The sequence below is a fragment of the Miscanthus floridulus genome, chromosome 7, assembly GCF_019320115.1.
Source record: "Miscanthus floridulus cultivar M001 chromosome 7, ASM1932011v1, whole genome shotgun sequence".
NCBI classification, from domain to species: domain Eukaryota; kingdom Viridiplantae; phylum Streptophyta; class Magnoliopsida; order Poales; family Poaceae; genus Miscanthus; species Miscanthus floridulus.
The window spans coordinates 96,982,232-96,997,672 of NC_089586.1; the positions used below are offsets into that span (position 1 = coordinate 96,982,232).

The window sequence follows — 15,441 nt, forward strand, 5'->3', positions numbered from 1 at the left end:
CAATTTATCAGCCGACATAAAACCACGTCCCAACTTTCCTTTGTTGCCATCGACAGGATTTCCCATTAAAAATTACTATGAGAGCCGACTGCTTGGATCGGCTGTTGGTCCTCGCTGAAAACATTCACAGGACCTTCTTTCCACACTTTTCCGGAGAAACAATCAACGCCTTCATATTCCCAATAGGTAGACTCTGTAGCAGCAACACTTACCGAATCATCAGCATGTACAATTTCAACATCATCTCCAATCCATTGAATGAGAATTTGATGCATGGTTGAAGGAATGCAGCAATTAGCATGGATCCAATCTCTGCCCAAGAGTAGACTATATGCCCCCTTGCCATCAATGACAAAAAAGGTAGTAATCAGAGTTTTCGATCCAATGGTCAACTTGACATGGATAGCACCTCGGGTATCGGAAGGATTGCCAGCAAAGTCTCTGAGCACCATGTCAGTTTTCAACAATTCTTCATTAGTCATCCCAAGTTTCCTGAAGGTAGTATAAGGCATGATATTGATAGCAGCCCCTCCATCGACAAACATCTTAGTTAAAGGCTTGCCATTGACATATCCCTTTAAATAGAGTGGTCTCAAGTGACGATTCTTGATTGGTTTATCAAAAACAGCCTGCTGTGTTAATACAAGCTGAGCCATCAAATCCTGACATTCACTTTCATCAAAATCAGAGTACACCTCTTCTTGGACATCTTGGCTTTCGGGAGCTATAAACTCTGATGGGAGGAAGAAAGCCATGCAAGCATTAGCCGAAGGACCACATCCATCAGGCTTCTTTTTAGGACGTCATATTTGCTTTGTTTCGGCAACTTCCAATTCCAGCTCCCTATTCCTCAACCGTTGCACTCTTCTTTTCTGACTTTTCCTCAGGCCTGGAGGACACCACTGTCCTTTTTGCCATACGTATTTATAGAAGTCAGCTTCCTCATCATGCACTCTATTATGAATCCAACCCGAACCTGCAACTCTTTTCCTTTGCTGATTCTCAAAGCCACCTATCTTTAAGCGCCGATCATCTTCAGGAACCTTTGTTCCAAGTCTTTCATAGACGGGACGGCGGTTGACTCAAGATTGCCTATATTCGGAGTACTGAACACTACACTCCGGACAATTATTTCTTGCAGGCAACCTCAAACCTTCATTCCAACAATGCCTAAAGAACGAACAACCCCAATGAGACTGCTCCTGTTTTGTCATGTATTTTTCTTGCTCCCTTCGGTATACTTCTTCCTCATACCTCCGGCGTTCTCCCATAAACTATTGCTTCTTACAGTATTCCTTCTCTTGTTCCCTCTGCCACTTGTTTAGCAAAATACGTGATGTAACTCTGGGTTTGGAAGTTTGACCTTTTTCGGTTCGGCTATTCTGAAACCGAATTCGTTGCTGCAGCTCTTTACTGGTGACTTGCCGATCCGGGTCAACAGCACCACTCTCCTTTGCTCTATCAGAAGTCAACACCTTCACCTTGCCTTTACCCTTGAGATCATTGGCAGAGACCATATTCACAGAGAAAGAAATCATATTTTGTGGAAAAGGCTGATCATCAATTTTCATCTTACCATCAAACCTCAAATGTCCCTCTTGGATAGCTTTCTGGATTCGTATTCTGAATACTCGGCAATCATTAATAGAATGAGAATTAGTGTTATGGAAACCACAATACTTTTTGTCTTTCACTCCTTCAGGACGTAGCATAGGATGTCCTTCTGGTAGCTTGATGCGCCCTTCCTTTATCAACAATGCAAAAAGTCTATCTGCCTTAGTAACATCAAAATCATAGGTCCCCTTTTGTTGCTTCAACCAGCGTTGACTAACTTGAGTGGGTTCCTTTGCCCAATTTAACTCAGCTGCAGCTATCTCATCTTCATCAATATACTCAGTTGCTTCATCCAGAAAACCTTGATACACCTCATTAGTGGCATTGTTCTTCTGAAAGCGATTATCTCTCCTAAATCCTTGGGCTTGGTTACTCATAGCTGCTAAACGCTGTGCAAGTTGGCCAAGATCATCAAACTCCAAACCGAACAACTTCTCCCTGATATTCGGCAACATTCCTGCTATAGCTATTCCAGGTAGTTGATCATCTGGTAAATTTAAAGAATAACACATATTCTTGGTCTCCCTAAATCTACGAAGATATTCCAATGGTGTCTCATTTGTTCTCATCCTCAGACTCATGAGATCAACTAACTTCTTCTCATTAGTACCCGTATAGAAATATGAATGAAACTTCTGTTCTAGTCCTGCCCACGTACCAATGGAATGAGCTGGTAGAGACGTGAACCATGTGAAAGCTGGTCCTGTAAGAGACAAAGGAAAATATCGAATTCTCCAAGCTTCATCTGAAGCAGCTTCTCCAAGCTGCATTAAGTATCGACTGACGTGCTCTATGGTACTAGTATCATCTTGACCAGAAAACTTAGTTAAATCTGTCGGAGGCTTCACCCTTGGAGGTAACGCCACTCTGTTGTACCATTCTGGATAAGGAGACTTGTATGAATAGGATTGATTCTTTGGCTTCAAGCCGAACTGATTTTGCATCATATCGGCCATCCTATGCATCAAAACATCAATGCCTGGATCCTGATTTCCTTGTACTTGCACTCCAGAAGGCAATCCTGAAACACTTCTATACACTGGATTTGGCATAGCATTGATAGCACTGTAATCAGTAAATTCTTGATACCCATCACCATACATATTCTTTTGCAATCTGTTTGATATTGGAGAAACTCTATAAGCCGAAGGTGGCACTTCCCCTGTGGTACCAAATGTCACCTGGCCATAGGTGGGATGTGATTGCTTTTCAGTATGAGTCAATCCACCTATATTTGAAGGCGACGCTACTTCTTTTCCAACAGGCCTCTCTTGATGCTTTGGAACATTGAAAAGCGTCGGCCCATTGAGTGGTCCAACATTTTCTTCGAAGTATTTATCAACCATTGGGCCAAAAGTACTGATCATGATTGCCCGAAAGGTATTCAGAAAAGCTGTGTGATGGTTTGTCATGGTTTCTCCCATGGCTTTATAGATCAGGGCTGCCATCTTCTGAGCATCTTCCTCTTCAGTGTAATCAGTTTGATGCGGAAGAAGAACCCTTGGCATTGACTGCTTTTGAAACACTTTATTGCTCTTGTTTTTGGAAAAAGACATCAAACACTTCCGTTGGTATTGCTCACATGCTTGCAGCACTAAATCCTTGTAATTATCTGGCAATTCTGCCATGCTTACGTCCAGAACATGATCATTGTTGATCTCAGATGCCATCTTGAACTAGCAGACTGTCCCACCGGGCGTGCCAAAAAGTGTGTTGACACAAAATGTGACGTACTGTGCCTCACACACAGCAAGCCGAAAAGCGTGGCTTCAATTGGGTTCCCGGGTGTTTCGTGATCCGGAAGCGTGCCAGTCAGTTTGACCTGAAAACTAACAAGGGATAAAACAATTAAATGTCAAACCGGAACATGTCGGGTAATACCGGACAGTTCCACATGTACGGCCCTGAAGCCACTTACAACGACATACGGCTATAGAGAGCTGTCTGCCAACAAATTCATAAACCATTCAGCTAATCGTAAGGTAAATGCACGTAAAAACCTAATTGCCGAATGCATGTGCATGGGAAGACACGTTTGAACAAGTGAAATTAATTATGAGTTAATGCATAACCAAGCTCGGCAATCCAACCGAATTGGGATCCATGAAGAAGGAACGTACAAATAAAAGCGATTAAACTAAACTAAAACTTGCATCTGCCGCACGATACCTAGTTTCGTTAAAGCTTAAACGTGATTAACATGCATGAACCCGCAACATGTGACAATCTAGATTAAGACAATTCGGTCACTATGAGCATGTTATCTATTTTGCAAGGGTAATATAAGAATAGACAATGATCGTTGAAGCACGAGTAAAACCACAAGAGAAAGAAGTCCGAACAATATCAATCTAGATTGGGCAGAAGTGTGTTACAAATATATAAGAGGTTTAAAACATGTAACACTGGATAACTTAATCAATCTATTTAGATTTGCCATATCTAATATAGAGCCGATAACTATCTCGCCTTCACTAAGCATATGAGTAAATGCCTGCCGCACGGTATCTACTCATAAACGAAGCATAAGCAAAGACTTCTTGATTGTCAAGCAAAGATCCGCCGCACGACCATTGAAAACAAACAAGACTGCTTGCACCATGTCTAAATCCACCGCATGATACTAAACATGATAACAAGGTTGTCGGAACTTACGGAGGTCGACGGATCGATGATTCCTCTCGAAGAACTCGACGACACGACAAGAGGACTCGAAAGTTGGCACGGGGCCGGTTGTATTGATTTGGTTGTGAACCCTTCTTACAATGGTCGAGGGTCAACATTTATACCCTAGACAAAATGTGAGTCCTAAAGGACTACGATTTACAAAGGAACTTCTAAACAAACTTGGAAACTTACGATTCCTTACCTTAAACTTATAGATTCCTTTATTAATACAACTCTCATCTTTCCGATCGGTCTTGCCTGCCATCTTCTGTTTTCCCGAATGGAGTTACCGCCTTCCAGAATAACCGACCGCACAAGCATTTAGCCGACCGCTTGCGTTGTTTGCCGAACACCCTTCTTCCCGCATGTGGGTCTACCTGTCATCTTCCAGAATCGACCAAAATCCAGTGTTAACAGTCTCATCCTCTGGCTGGGTTGCTGGCTTCTTCATCTCTAGCACCAGGCTCCGGGAAAGCAGGTTCGTCACTTTCCCTAACCCTAGATCTGCTCTTCTCTGCTCTGTCTCTCTCTGATCTCTGTCTCTCAACTCCCAAGTGTCATCTCTCACTCTTCTTTGCGTGTGTCTGTCTCATCCTCTGGCTGGCTTGCTGGCTTCTTCATCTCCGGCACCGGGCTCCGAGAAAGCAGGTTCGTCACTTTCCCTAACCCTAGATCTGCTCCTCTGCTCTGTCTCTCTCTGATCTTTGTCTCTTAAGTGTCATCTCTCACTATTCTTCTTCTTTACGTGCAGGTTGGTGCCTGACGCCGCGTCTTCCTCCTCTGGAGTAGACATGGCCAGGCCGCCAAAGCGCCCGTTGAGGGACGGTGCTGGAGCTGCTATAGGTCAAGGTCGTGGACGGCTGTCCGGCTCATCCACGGGCGATTGCAGTTCCGGCCTCACAATGCGGGGGGAGGATAAACATCCCCTCGGCGACGGCGAGGACCAGTCGCCACACCCGGACGACGAGCTGGAAGTCGAGGACGACGACGACCTACGTGATGATGCAGCCGGTCTGTTCGGCATCGACCTCGGTGATGGCAAACAGCCCATCGATCTCGATGGCGACGACGGTGATGGTGGAGTTGAGGTCTCCACTGACACTCATGGTACCTCAACCACCTCTGGTAACAAAGTTTCTGCTATTTGGGATTACTTCCATGAGATTAAGGAGAATAAAATTCGAGTTGCTGCCATCTGTAAACATTGTTGGGCGCAATACACTGCTAGATCGTCTGCTGGCACTGGCCATTTGAGACGGCACATGTATTCCTGTATGAGAAAACGTAATCATGCTAGTATGGTCCAGTCTAAGCTTGCTCTGAATTCTGATGGTTTGAAAAATTGGGTGTAAGATCCTATGCTTGCTCGCACTGAGTTGTGCCGTTTGATTGCTAGGCTAGACCTTCCTTTAGGGATAGGTGAGACACAGGCTTGGGAGGATTACATTAAGCGTGCTCATAATCCTCTGTTCGAGAAGGTTTCTAGGTAGACCACCACTAGAGATATGTGTAAATTTTTTGATGAACAACGTGCTATGCTTATAAAATCTATGTTGCCTGCTGCATCTTCTATTTTTTTGGCATCTGATATTTGGTCTGGTAATGCTAAGGAGGATTATATTTCTGGTGTTGCTCATTATGTTTGTGCAGACTGGGAGTTACAGAAAAAAGTTGTTGGTCTTAGGCTGATTGATGTTTCACATTCTGGTGAAAACATTGCTGATAGGATTTCTAGTGTGGTTGAGGAGTTTGGTTTGATTGACAAGGTTTTTTCTGTGTCTCTAGACAATGCTTCTGCCAACCTATGTTCTTTGGTTATTTGGGTTCTTATCCTGCACCTACTAGAGATGATCCTAACAAGGTGCAGTACTTGCTTGTGCATCAGCGCTGTGCATGCCATATCATTAATCTGATTGTTAAATCTGGCATGAAGAGGTTGAAACCTTATATTGAAGATTTCAGAACTGCAATAAGTTTTTTAAATTCCTCTAATCAAAGAATTGCATTGTTTAAGAACTACTGCACTACTCAGGGTCTTAGACCTAGAAAGTTTGGCTTGGATATGGATGTTAGATGGAATTCTACTTATTTGATGCTCAAACACTTGCTGCCATACAAGGAAGTCTTTCATGTGTTCATTACCTCTAATTATGGTTCTACTTTGTTGACTGCACAGCATTGGTATGTTGCTGAACAAATAATGATATTTCTGGAACTCTTCTACAATTCCACTGTTGTCCTGTCTGGTGTTTATTATCCCACAGCTCCACTTGTTTTGCACCATATGCTTGACATGTCTGAACATTTGCAAAATGCTGAAAGAGATGCTAATTTTAGAATGATTGCTACTCCTATGAAGCTTAAATTCCTTAAATATTGGGAGAAAATTCCACTGATTTATTCATATGCATTCATTCTTGATCCTAGAGCTAAGATGAAAGGGTTCTTTAATGTGCTTGAATTGCTTGGTAAGGCAACTGGATGCATTTATAGTGTATACTATGGTGATGTGAAAGATGAATTGTATAGATTGTTTGCCAAGTATGAATAGAAATTTGGTGCAGTGAGGTCTCAGAGGGTTTCAGTGCCTTCAACTCATACTGGTAAGACAAAACAGGCATGGGAAACGATCTTTGGAGGTCCTGGTGAATCCCCTGTCGGTTCCCCCTCATCTTCATCTACTCCATCTGCTGTCAGTGAGCTCAAAGCTTACTTGGACAGTGACCCTGTCACATGTTATGAGGAATCCTTTGACATACTCCTCTGGTGGCATGACCACAAGCTAACATATCCAATCCTATCTATTATGGCTCGAGATATCATGTCTGTCCCTGTATCTACTATCTCATCCGAGTCTTGTTTCAGCTGTACATCCAGGATACTCGAAGACCGGCGGTGGCGCTTGTTGCCTGAGCATGTGGAGATGCTCACCTGCATCAAGGACTGGGAGCAACATGCAAGAAGGGAACAACATACACCTGAGGACCTGGACCTGGAGGAGGCATTCAAGAACCTCTTCCTCGATGAACAAGGCGAAGGCAGCGGCGGTACTGCTGGTGGTGCTGGTGGATAGAAGAAGAAGAAGAGGAGAGGAGAGGTAGTCACTCACTCAACTGAAACTTCCATATTGCTTCTTTACATTCAAGTTCACTAACATTGCTTGCTTCTGTACGTTTTTGCAGGCACTTTTGGTGTGACAGAGTGAGACAGTGAGTCACTATGAATGTTGGCATGTTGCCACTGATGTTGGCAGTTGGCTATTGTAATAGGATAGAACTTTTGGCCTTTTGGTTTTTGCTGCTATAGTGCTGTGAACTCACTGAGTCACATTGTCACAATGACTTTGCCACTGATGTTGGCTATTGTAATAGGATAGATGAACTAAGACTTTGATACTTTAGAGCTAGCTGTACTCTTTTTTTCTTTCTAGGGTTTCTCACAAGTGTGTTTTACCTAGAAAGGTTTTTAATGAGGCAGCATTGCACAAAACAGCTCATATTCATATAATGATATAATCTTGTCTTTTGTCTGGTGGTTTTGAATCTGGTGTTGAATTTTGTCTGCTGGTTTTTGAATCTGGTGTCTTTTGCAGCCGGGCTATGGGCCGGCACGGCCTGGTGAAAATGGTCGTGCCCAACGGGCGGCACGGCATGGCCAAACGGCCCATGGGCCGTGCCTTGGGCCGGAGGCCAGGCACGAGCACGCCATAGGCACGGCACGGCAGGCACGGTGGCCCGGTGAGGCACAATGCCGCGTCGGGCCGGCACGGCCCGCCGTGCCACCGTGCCGGGCCAGCACGGCCCGATGGCCATCTATACTACCGAGCTTTTATTAAAACTATAAACCGAGTTTTAGAAAGATGTCTCATGAGACAAAGAAGAAAATAAAGAAAATAAAAAAATACACATGGACTTCTAGCCTTTGAGAAATAAAGGCCCCGTTCACTCCGCTGAAAAAACAAGCCGAAACACTGTTCCGGCTGATTTGTTGTGAGAGAAAAATAATGTTCCGGCTGAAAAAACAAGCTGAAAAAGACGGATTATAAGAGAAGCGGACAGGGCCAAAAGGTTGATAACTTGGCATTGCTCGAAATATAACCCAAGCAAACTCTCTTTTGAAAATCCTCTTGAAACTTTAGAAAGAAGGAGCAATATTCCTAAAGATAGCATCATTTCGAACTTCCCAAATTGACCAAGCCAAAGTTACTACAATCTCCATGAAGAAAGGAACATTGTAACTGTCGACAGAATATCGTCGGCAGCCCTCCAAGGGGTATCCCACGAACGTAGATTGATCGGCAGTGGTGCGCATAATCAAGAACAAGAAGGCAACAGAGACACAAGGGTTAGACAGGTTTGGGCCGTCTGCACGACGTAATACCCTACTCCTGTGGTCTGTTGGTTTGTATTGGCTATCATATGATATTGCGTGTGTTTTGAGGGGTCCCCTACCCGCCTTATATAGCCGGGGGTAGGGTTACAAGTTGGTTAGATTTAGGAGATAACCGGTAAGTAATAACAGATTACATGGATCATTTATTTAATCTTTGAACTACAAGGTACTAAATAGGGTATAGCGGGTTAGTAGTGGATTGGTGTCAATGTAGCGGGCGCTATTGCAGACGCTAAGTTCCGATAGCGGCATTGGTAAGTGCATTAAGTTTAAGCATATATGTCATGAATAATGGGTATAAATATGCATTCAATTATTCTCAAAGAACTTATGTCTCACATACCTAAATTAAGAAAAAAATATGGTGTTCCACACATTACATATATAAGTCATTATATATCGTAGTTCATAAATAAGCAGATTATGAGAGCCGTAAATATATAGTTCATAAGACCACCATCCATAACTTCATCAGTCTCATGGTCACTTAAACCATCTGCATATCTTGAGTGGGAGTCATAGTGGATTAGGGTTATTTGTTGCATACCCATATCACGCTATTGTGGACACTACCAAAAATTGCTGACTGCTATTGTGGCTTGCTAACTTAAATAGCAGCCGCTACTTCTAACTTTCTAAATCTAGTCCGCTACTTCATAGTGGTAGTGGTAGGAGACCGCTACCGCTATTGCGACTGTTATAGCGGGCGCTACGACCGCTTTTTAGTACCATATGATCAACTATGCCCGGGGCTCGATTTCGTATATAATCTTTCAAACTGACTATTTTAGCAAATTAAAGTTTATGTTTGGGCTCAGTCTCGTCTCAAGACTATCAAAGAGACCATTTCAATCCTCAATCTTTGCATTTTTATGCTAAATATCATCGTAAACTATATATCAAAGTGTATTTTAGTTCTTAAATTTTTCTTTTGAACTCAATTTCATCCCTCGTCCAATTTGAAACAATGCACTGTCACGGCTGGTCAGCTCTATTTAGAAAGAAAAACAATATTAGTGAACGGTCTAAAAGCTCTTTAGCAGACATTAAAGTGAGAAAATTTTCTATTTGACACTAAATTATTTGAAACCCCAACTTGACATCTTTCTTATTTGTCCACCCTTTAAGTTAGGAGAATATTGTCTATCTATGTGTTATGTAATGGATGTGAACATGTCTGACAATTTCCTATTCTATATATGTGAACCTGGAAGCTAAATGATCAAATCGTTTAAGCTATGTTACTGTAGTGTCGTTATGTTATTATCATGTTGCATGCGAAACCTGGATGTTATTGGCCATCTCATGTTAGTCATTTTTATGCACCTAATTGATTTATATTGAATGCATCATATTTATAAGATGATGCTGTGCCTTTAATTTATGAGATCTCTTAATTTATAGAAGTAATTAAAAAGGGAAGTGTAACATTTAAAAAATGCCAAAAAAAAGACAGCAATAACCAGCACATGGGGTGAGAACATGCATTAACCGCCTGGACCGAAGGAATACAGCAGGGGCAAAACAATCTTTTTACATGAGATTTAACACCGTTAAACCTTCAAACTGACAGAAGTATCAGATAGGTAAGGAAAATTGAAAGGGTGGACAAATAAGAAAGATTTCAAGTTTGATTGACAAATAAGAGTGCACAAATTTTTTCAGTGTCAAATAGAAAATTTTCTCTTAATAATTCTAATGTTATGTAGAAGTTATCTTGTAATAGTATCATTTTTATATATCTTACTATATTGTTTTTGTGGAATAATTATTATGAACACTATTTAGTACTCCCTACATTCCAAATTATAAATAGTTTTGCCTTTTATAAACATATTACTTTCGCTGCATACCTAGATATACATTAAGAAGCGACAGAATGACATCCAATTTAAAATAGATGGAGTATCTTAAGAAAACACTAGTAAATTAGAACAACAACAAATCTACAACTTTTTCTTAGCTATTTCTAGCGTGAAGCTGAACTAATAACCAATTATGATAAAAAATAATATCTTTTGATCAGTAAGCCAAAATTTATATTTAATTATTGAAATGAGAAAAATAAAATTGTAATTGAACAATATGAATATATGATATTTGAAATAGATACGGATCCGAACGATCCAATTATTCATATTCAAGAGTATTTGGATCTTATTTATATTTATTTTAAATTATGGATATAAATATCAAAAGTGTGATGTCCGGTTCGATAGCTAGGACAACGTCACATACACTGGACCAAAGGCTGTCTCCAATAAGGAACCCAAATGAGAACCCAAACCCAAAATAGGTAGTAAGAGACCCAAAATCAGCCTTCAACAGAGTACCTATATGGAAGACCTATTTTGTGTTGTCTGAGAGACACAACCCAAATATGGACATCCTTTCTCCTCGAAACCTATTTGCAGAATTCTGTTTTTGTCTTGTTGTTAGAGAAGATGCTGAATATGTATTGAACCTTTTGCCTGTAGCGCTAGTCAAAGAACGAATGAGTTTTGTATTTTAGGTATTGTTATTGGAGATAGTCTAACGATGACCATTTATCTTAAAGCGTGGGTGGTCCCAGAGCTAACAGACGTGACATCACGGTGTTCCATGTAAGGCAAGTAATGACAGTGAGCAAAAAAAAAAGTTGAAGGACTAAAATGCACTTTGGTAGTTCACAGGTGAAATCGAATTCAAAATATAAAGCTTAAGGACTAAAACGAGGTGACATTGAATTTAAAATATAAAGTTTAAGGACTGAGGATCACTTTGATAGTTCTAGGATGAACATGAGCCAAAAAAATAATATACTTATTATATTTGGATATCACATTACATGATTTATTTCCTAAAATCATTACATTGATATTTACTTATAACAAAGTTAAATGGGTATGGGATGCGAATCCATATGCGAACTATCTGTTTTGTATTAGTATTGATATTCAGATCCGTATCCACATCAAATAAAAATTATAAAAAAACAGTAACATTCGTATTTCATACGTATTCGATCTGTTCCATCACTAGTTTTGCGGCAGCTTGCTCTGGAGTTTCGAGAACTGTCACTACATCCTACAGGAATCACTACAGCAGTGTGTATACATAGGCAAAGCCGCAACGGATACACTAAGACTATCTCCAACAGTCCAAACTCAAACACAAGACCCATTCTAAGGATTAGGTCATGAACAGTCACCAGGTTACCCACCCAAAAATTTCTTTCTCCAACAGCGAACCCAAAATTAGCGCATCGCTCTGGGAGACCAGGGATCCCGCGGCGCACCACCAACTCTTCTTTCTTGTCCGCCGCGCCCACCACTCCTGCTCGGACTAGCACCACCGCCCCACACCTCCCGTCGTGCCGCCGACGGCGCACATACGCCTCATCCACTCCGGCCCTCCCGCCCTGCCTCCCGCGCCGTCTCGCCTCTCATCGCTGCCCCGCCTCGCTCCGTCATTCCTGGCCGCCGGGCTTCTTCTCCGTCGCTGGCTACGCGCGTGAGGAGGGAGGAGGAGCCGCAACGCGTGGATTCTGGGGCAGCGGCGTCCATCCTGCGTGAGAAGGGAGAAGGAGCCAGTGAGATCTACTTTTTCAGCTCCTCCATCTCTTGCAGCTCTCTCTCGGTGCGTTTTGCGGAGATTCGTCGGTAGTGACGGAGGGGGAGTCGGGGCTGCTGGACGGGGGCACGAGGCCGGCCGCTCCCCGCCGCGGGCTCGCCTCGCCGAGCCGATGGCACCCCGCCGCGGTCCTCGCCGTCATCTCGTCCACGGGCCCACCACTATGGGTGCAAGATTTTTGCGTCGTCTCTCCTCGACGACGCTTTTTTTGGGTTCTGGCTGGCCTCGGATGCAAAATGGGTCCTTTGTCTGGGTCTTCTGTTGGAGCCTATTTTTAGGTATGCAAAGTACTGTGAACCACCTATTTTGCGTTTGGGTTGCGTTGTTGGAGACAACCTAACAAGGTTGAGACACATAAAGGCAGAAACGCCATGGTCCGGATATCACGCGGTTATTAACTGGATTGGACGACCACATACAGATACGCGTCTCCGTGTTTCAACACCTAAAGCCCATGAACCAGGGTTCCAACTTTCGTCGAAATTTCACAAATTTCGATGGTGGCTAATAAAAATTCTCAAATTTTGTATTACACTAATACATATGCAGTATTTTTCTATGCTTCATGTTGCATATTTTTCTATTCAATATATGTGGTCTTAAATTGCTAAACTTTTGTTTATATCTATTTTTTTAAAACATACTTTATGTTTAACTCTCTAAAAATATTCTGGCTGAATTTCAGTAATTTTGAAGGTGGCCGAATTTCAGTAATTTTGAAGGTGGCTGAAAGTTATGAGGCATATTATGACATCAGTGTGTGACTGTCTGAGAGTTTACCACGGTAGACTTTCAGCCTGTTCGCTTGTTGGTTTCAGCCAGCTCAAATCAGCCAGCCAACAGTGTTTTTCTCTCACAATAAACTAGCACCATCCAGCCCAAACCAGCCCAGAAACCAACCAGCTGGCACACAGTATGGTCAGCACTCAGCAGAGTTTTTTTTTAGGAGCTTGAGAGTTGGTTTGGGACTCTCTCTGCGGTCCAGACCTACTGGACACTTCTGGCCCCTAGTCCATGGACTTCACAGTTCACAGGTCCACACGTTAGTACGTGACTCCGAGTCGTGATCTGCACGTTCCAGGTCCCACCACACTGACAGGAAACGATCTTCACGTTCCTATTAAGAAACTTCCTAGAGCATTCCATCCTCTCCCAAATCGAAAGGCAAGGATCCAAGGTGAAGAGCTGTACTTGGAGCTGAACTCCCAACTCGGAGGGCAGCGCCAAATGAGCTCACCAACCACCCCTTGCCCCAAGTTTACTTCTGTTAGCTGATGTTTGGTTGTCCCTCCTAAATTTTAGTCGTTGTCTTATCGAATGTTTGACATATGCATGGAGTATTAAATATAGACTAATTACGAAACTAATTGTATAGTTTACGACTAATTTGTGAGACGAATCTTTTAAGCCTAATTAGTCCATGATTTGACAATGTGATGCTACAGTAAACATGTGCTACTAACGGGTTAATTAGGCTTAAAAAAATCGTCTCATAGAGTACTGATGGATTATGTAATTTATTTTTTTTATTAGTATCCGAACACCATATGCACCATCCTCCCGACACACCTCCTAAATTTTAGTCACTGGATCCGAACATCACCTTAGTCGATCCCAGAGCTTTAGTATGTACCAACGCCTGGACTGAGACGCCTCCAGTGATCTCTCAAATCCACTGCCCGTTTGCAAGGGCTTGCGCAACCGATTGCGTTTTCCGCTTACACTTGCAGACCAGCTGCGAGAGGGCTGGGGCTACCTCCGAATCTGTCGGGTTTTGAAAGTTAAAAGGCTATTATGTTAGCCGGTATTCGAGTTTTAGAGTGTTTTTTAAAATTCAGTGAGAAATTCAGGAAAGCTTTGTGTTACACTCAACCGGCGTACATACGCTGGACGCTGCCGCAACGCTGAGACCAGGAAAGACAGCTAGCCTTTGACAACGCGAACCAACCTGTTTGTGCAGGTGGCTGAGTGGCTCCGTAACAAGCAGCTGTTCGTACTTGATAGGTTGGGCCATCTAGTTTTGCTTCATCTAGAACGAATTCGATTTCTACACCTGAAGACACTAATGCCTTTACATTAACAAGATATAACCTATCCAGCCTTTCACTTCGTTGTGCTGTAAATCCTCTGTTCTATTCCACGTGCCAAGATCTCTGGTTTGTACTAGAACAACTACAGGTTAATATGAAGTGTTACTTTGTCTGAATATATGCAGGTTTGAGTTCAAGCTGGCCAGCACGCGAGGACACTCGTCCGAGCATGAAATGGCAGCCATGTCAAAATCTCATTGCAGTGCAACTTCAAAGTACGTTTCTTTGTGTCTTTGCAATTGTATATCTGGTCCGACTCCGACCGTCGAATTCACTCTTATTCTATCCCGATTCCCAAGCCAATTTTAAAGTTCGGCATGGCTAGCGTCCGGATGTCTGGACAGAGGCCTGTGTCCAGACGCCAACGCCTCTTGCTACATTTCACGCGCGTCTGCGCACATGTGGGAACCTCCGTGCCTCCCCGTCCGGACGCGCGCGCCCCTTCTGGTTCCTGCGCCCGCATGCACGCGGGGCCATGCACCCCTACCTCCATCCCCCCTTCACTTCACATGTTCGTGACCCCGCGCCCCTGCCTCCATCCCCCTCCGCTTCCTACGCGCATGCACGGCACCCCACCAGCTACAGCAGGCGGGTCCCGTTGCAACATGTGCAACATAAGATCACTTCTGCAGCCGAAACACATGCAACATAGTCTGAAACACTTGCAAAACACCTAAAAACACTTGAAAAACACGTGTGTAGCCATTGCAAAACATATGTAATATCCAGATGAAACACTTACAACATACGTATAAAACACCTGAAACACTTGAAACATACTCTTGCAACATGCATGTATATGCAACACCCATATTTACTTAGCTATATCTAGATCAAACACTTGAAACATACGTCTAAAACACCTAAAATATTTGAAAAAATACGCTTAACATATGTATATTATCATTGCAACATATGCAACATCTCTTATATACTTTTACAACATCCAGATCAAACACTTGAAACATAAGTCTGGAACGCCTGAAACACTTAAAACACGATGTCGCCGCGCTGCCACGTCCTACCTGGTGGGGAGACGTCGGCCTAGTGTACACCTTAGCTGCAG

General features: G+C 42.9%; 1 pseudogene; it reads left to right on the top strand.

The window, feature by feature from the left end:
- Positions 1–6,208: 6,208 nt before the first annotated feature.
- LOC136466785 (zinc finger BED domain-containing protein RICESLEEPER 2-like) lies at positions 6,209–7,354 on the top strand (annotated as a pseudogene).
- The last annotated feature ends 8,087 nt before the right edge of the window (positions 7,355–15,441 follow it).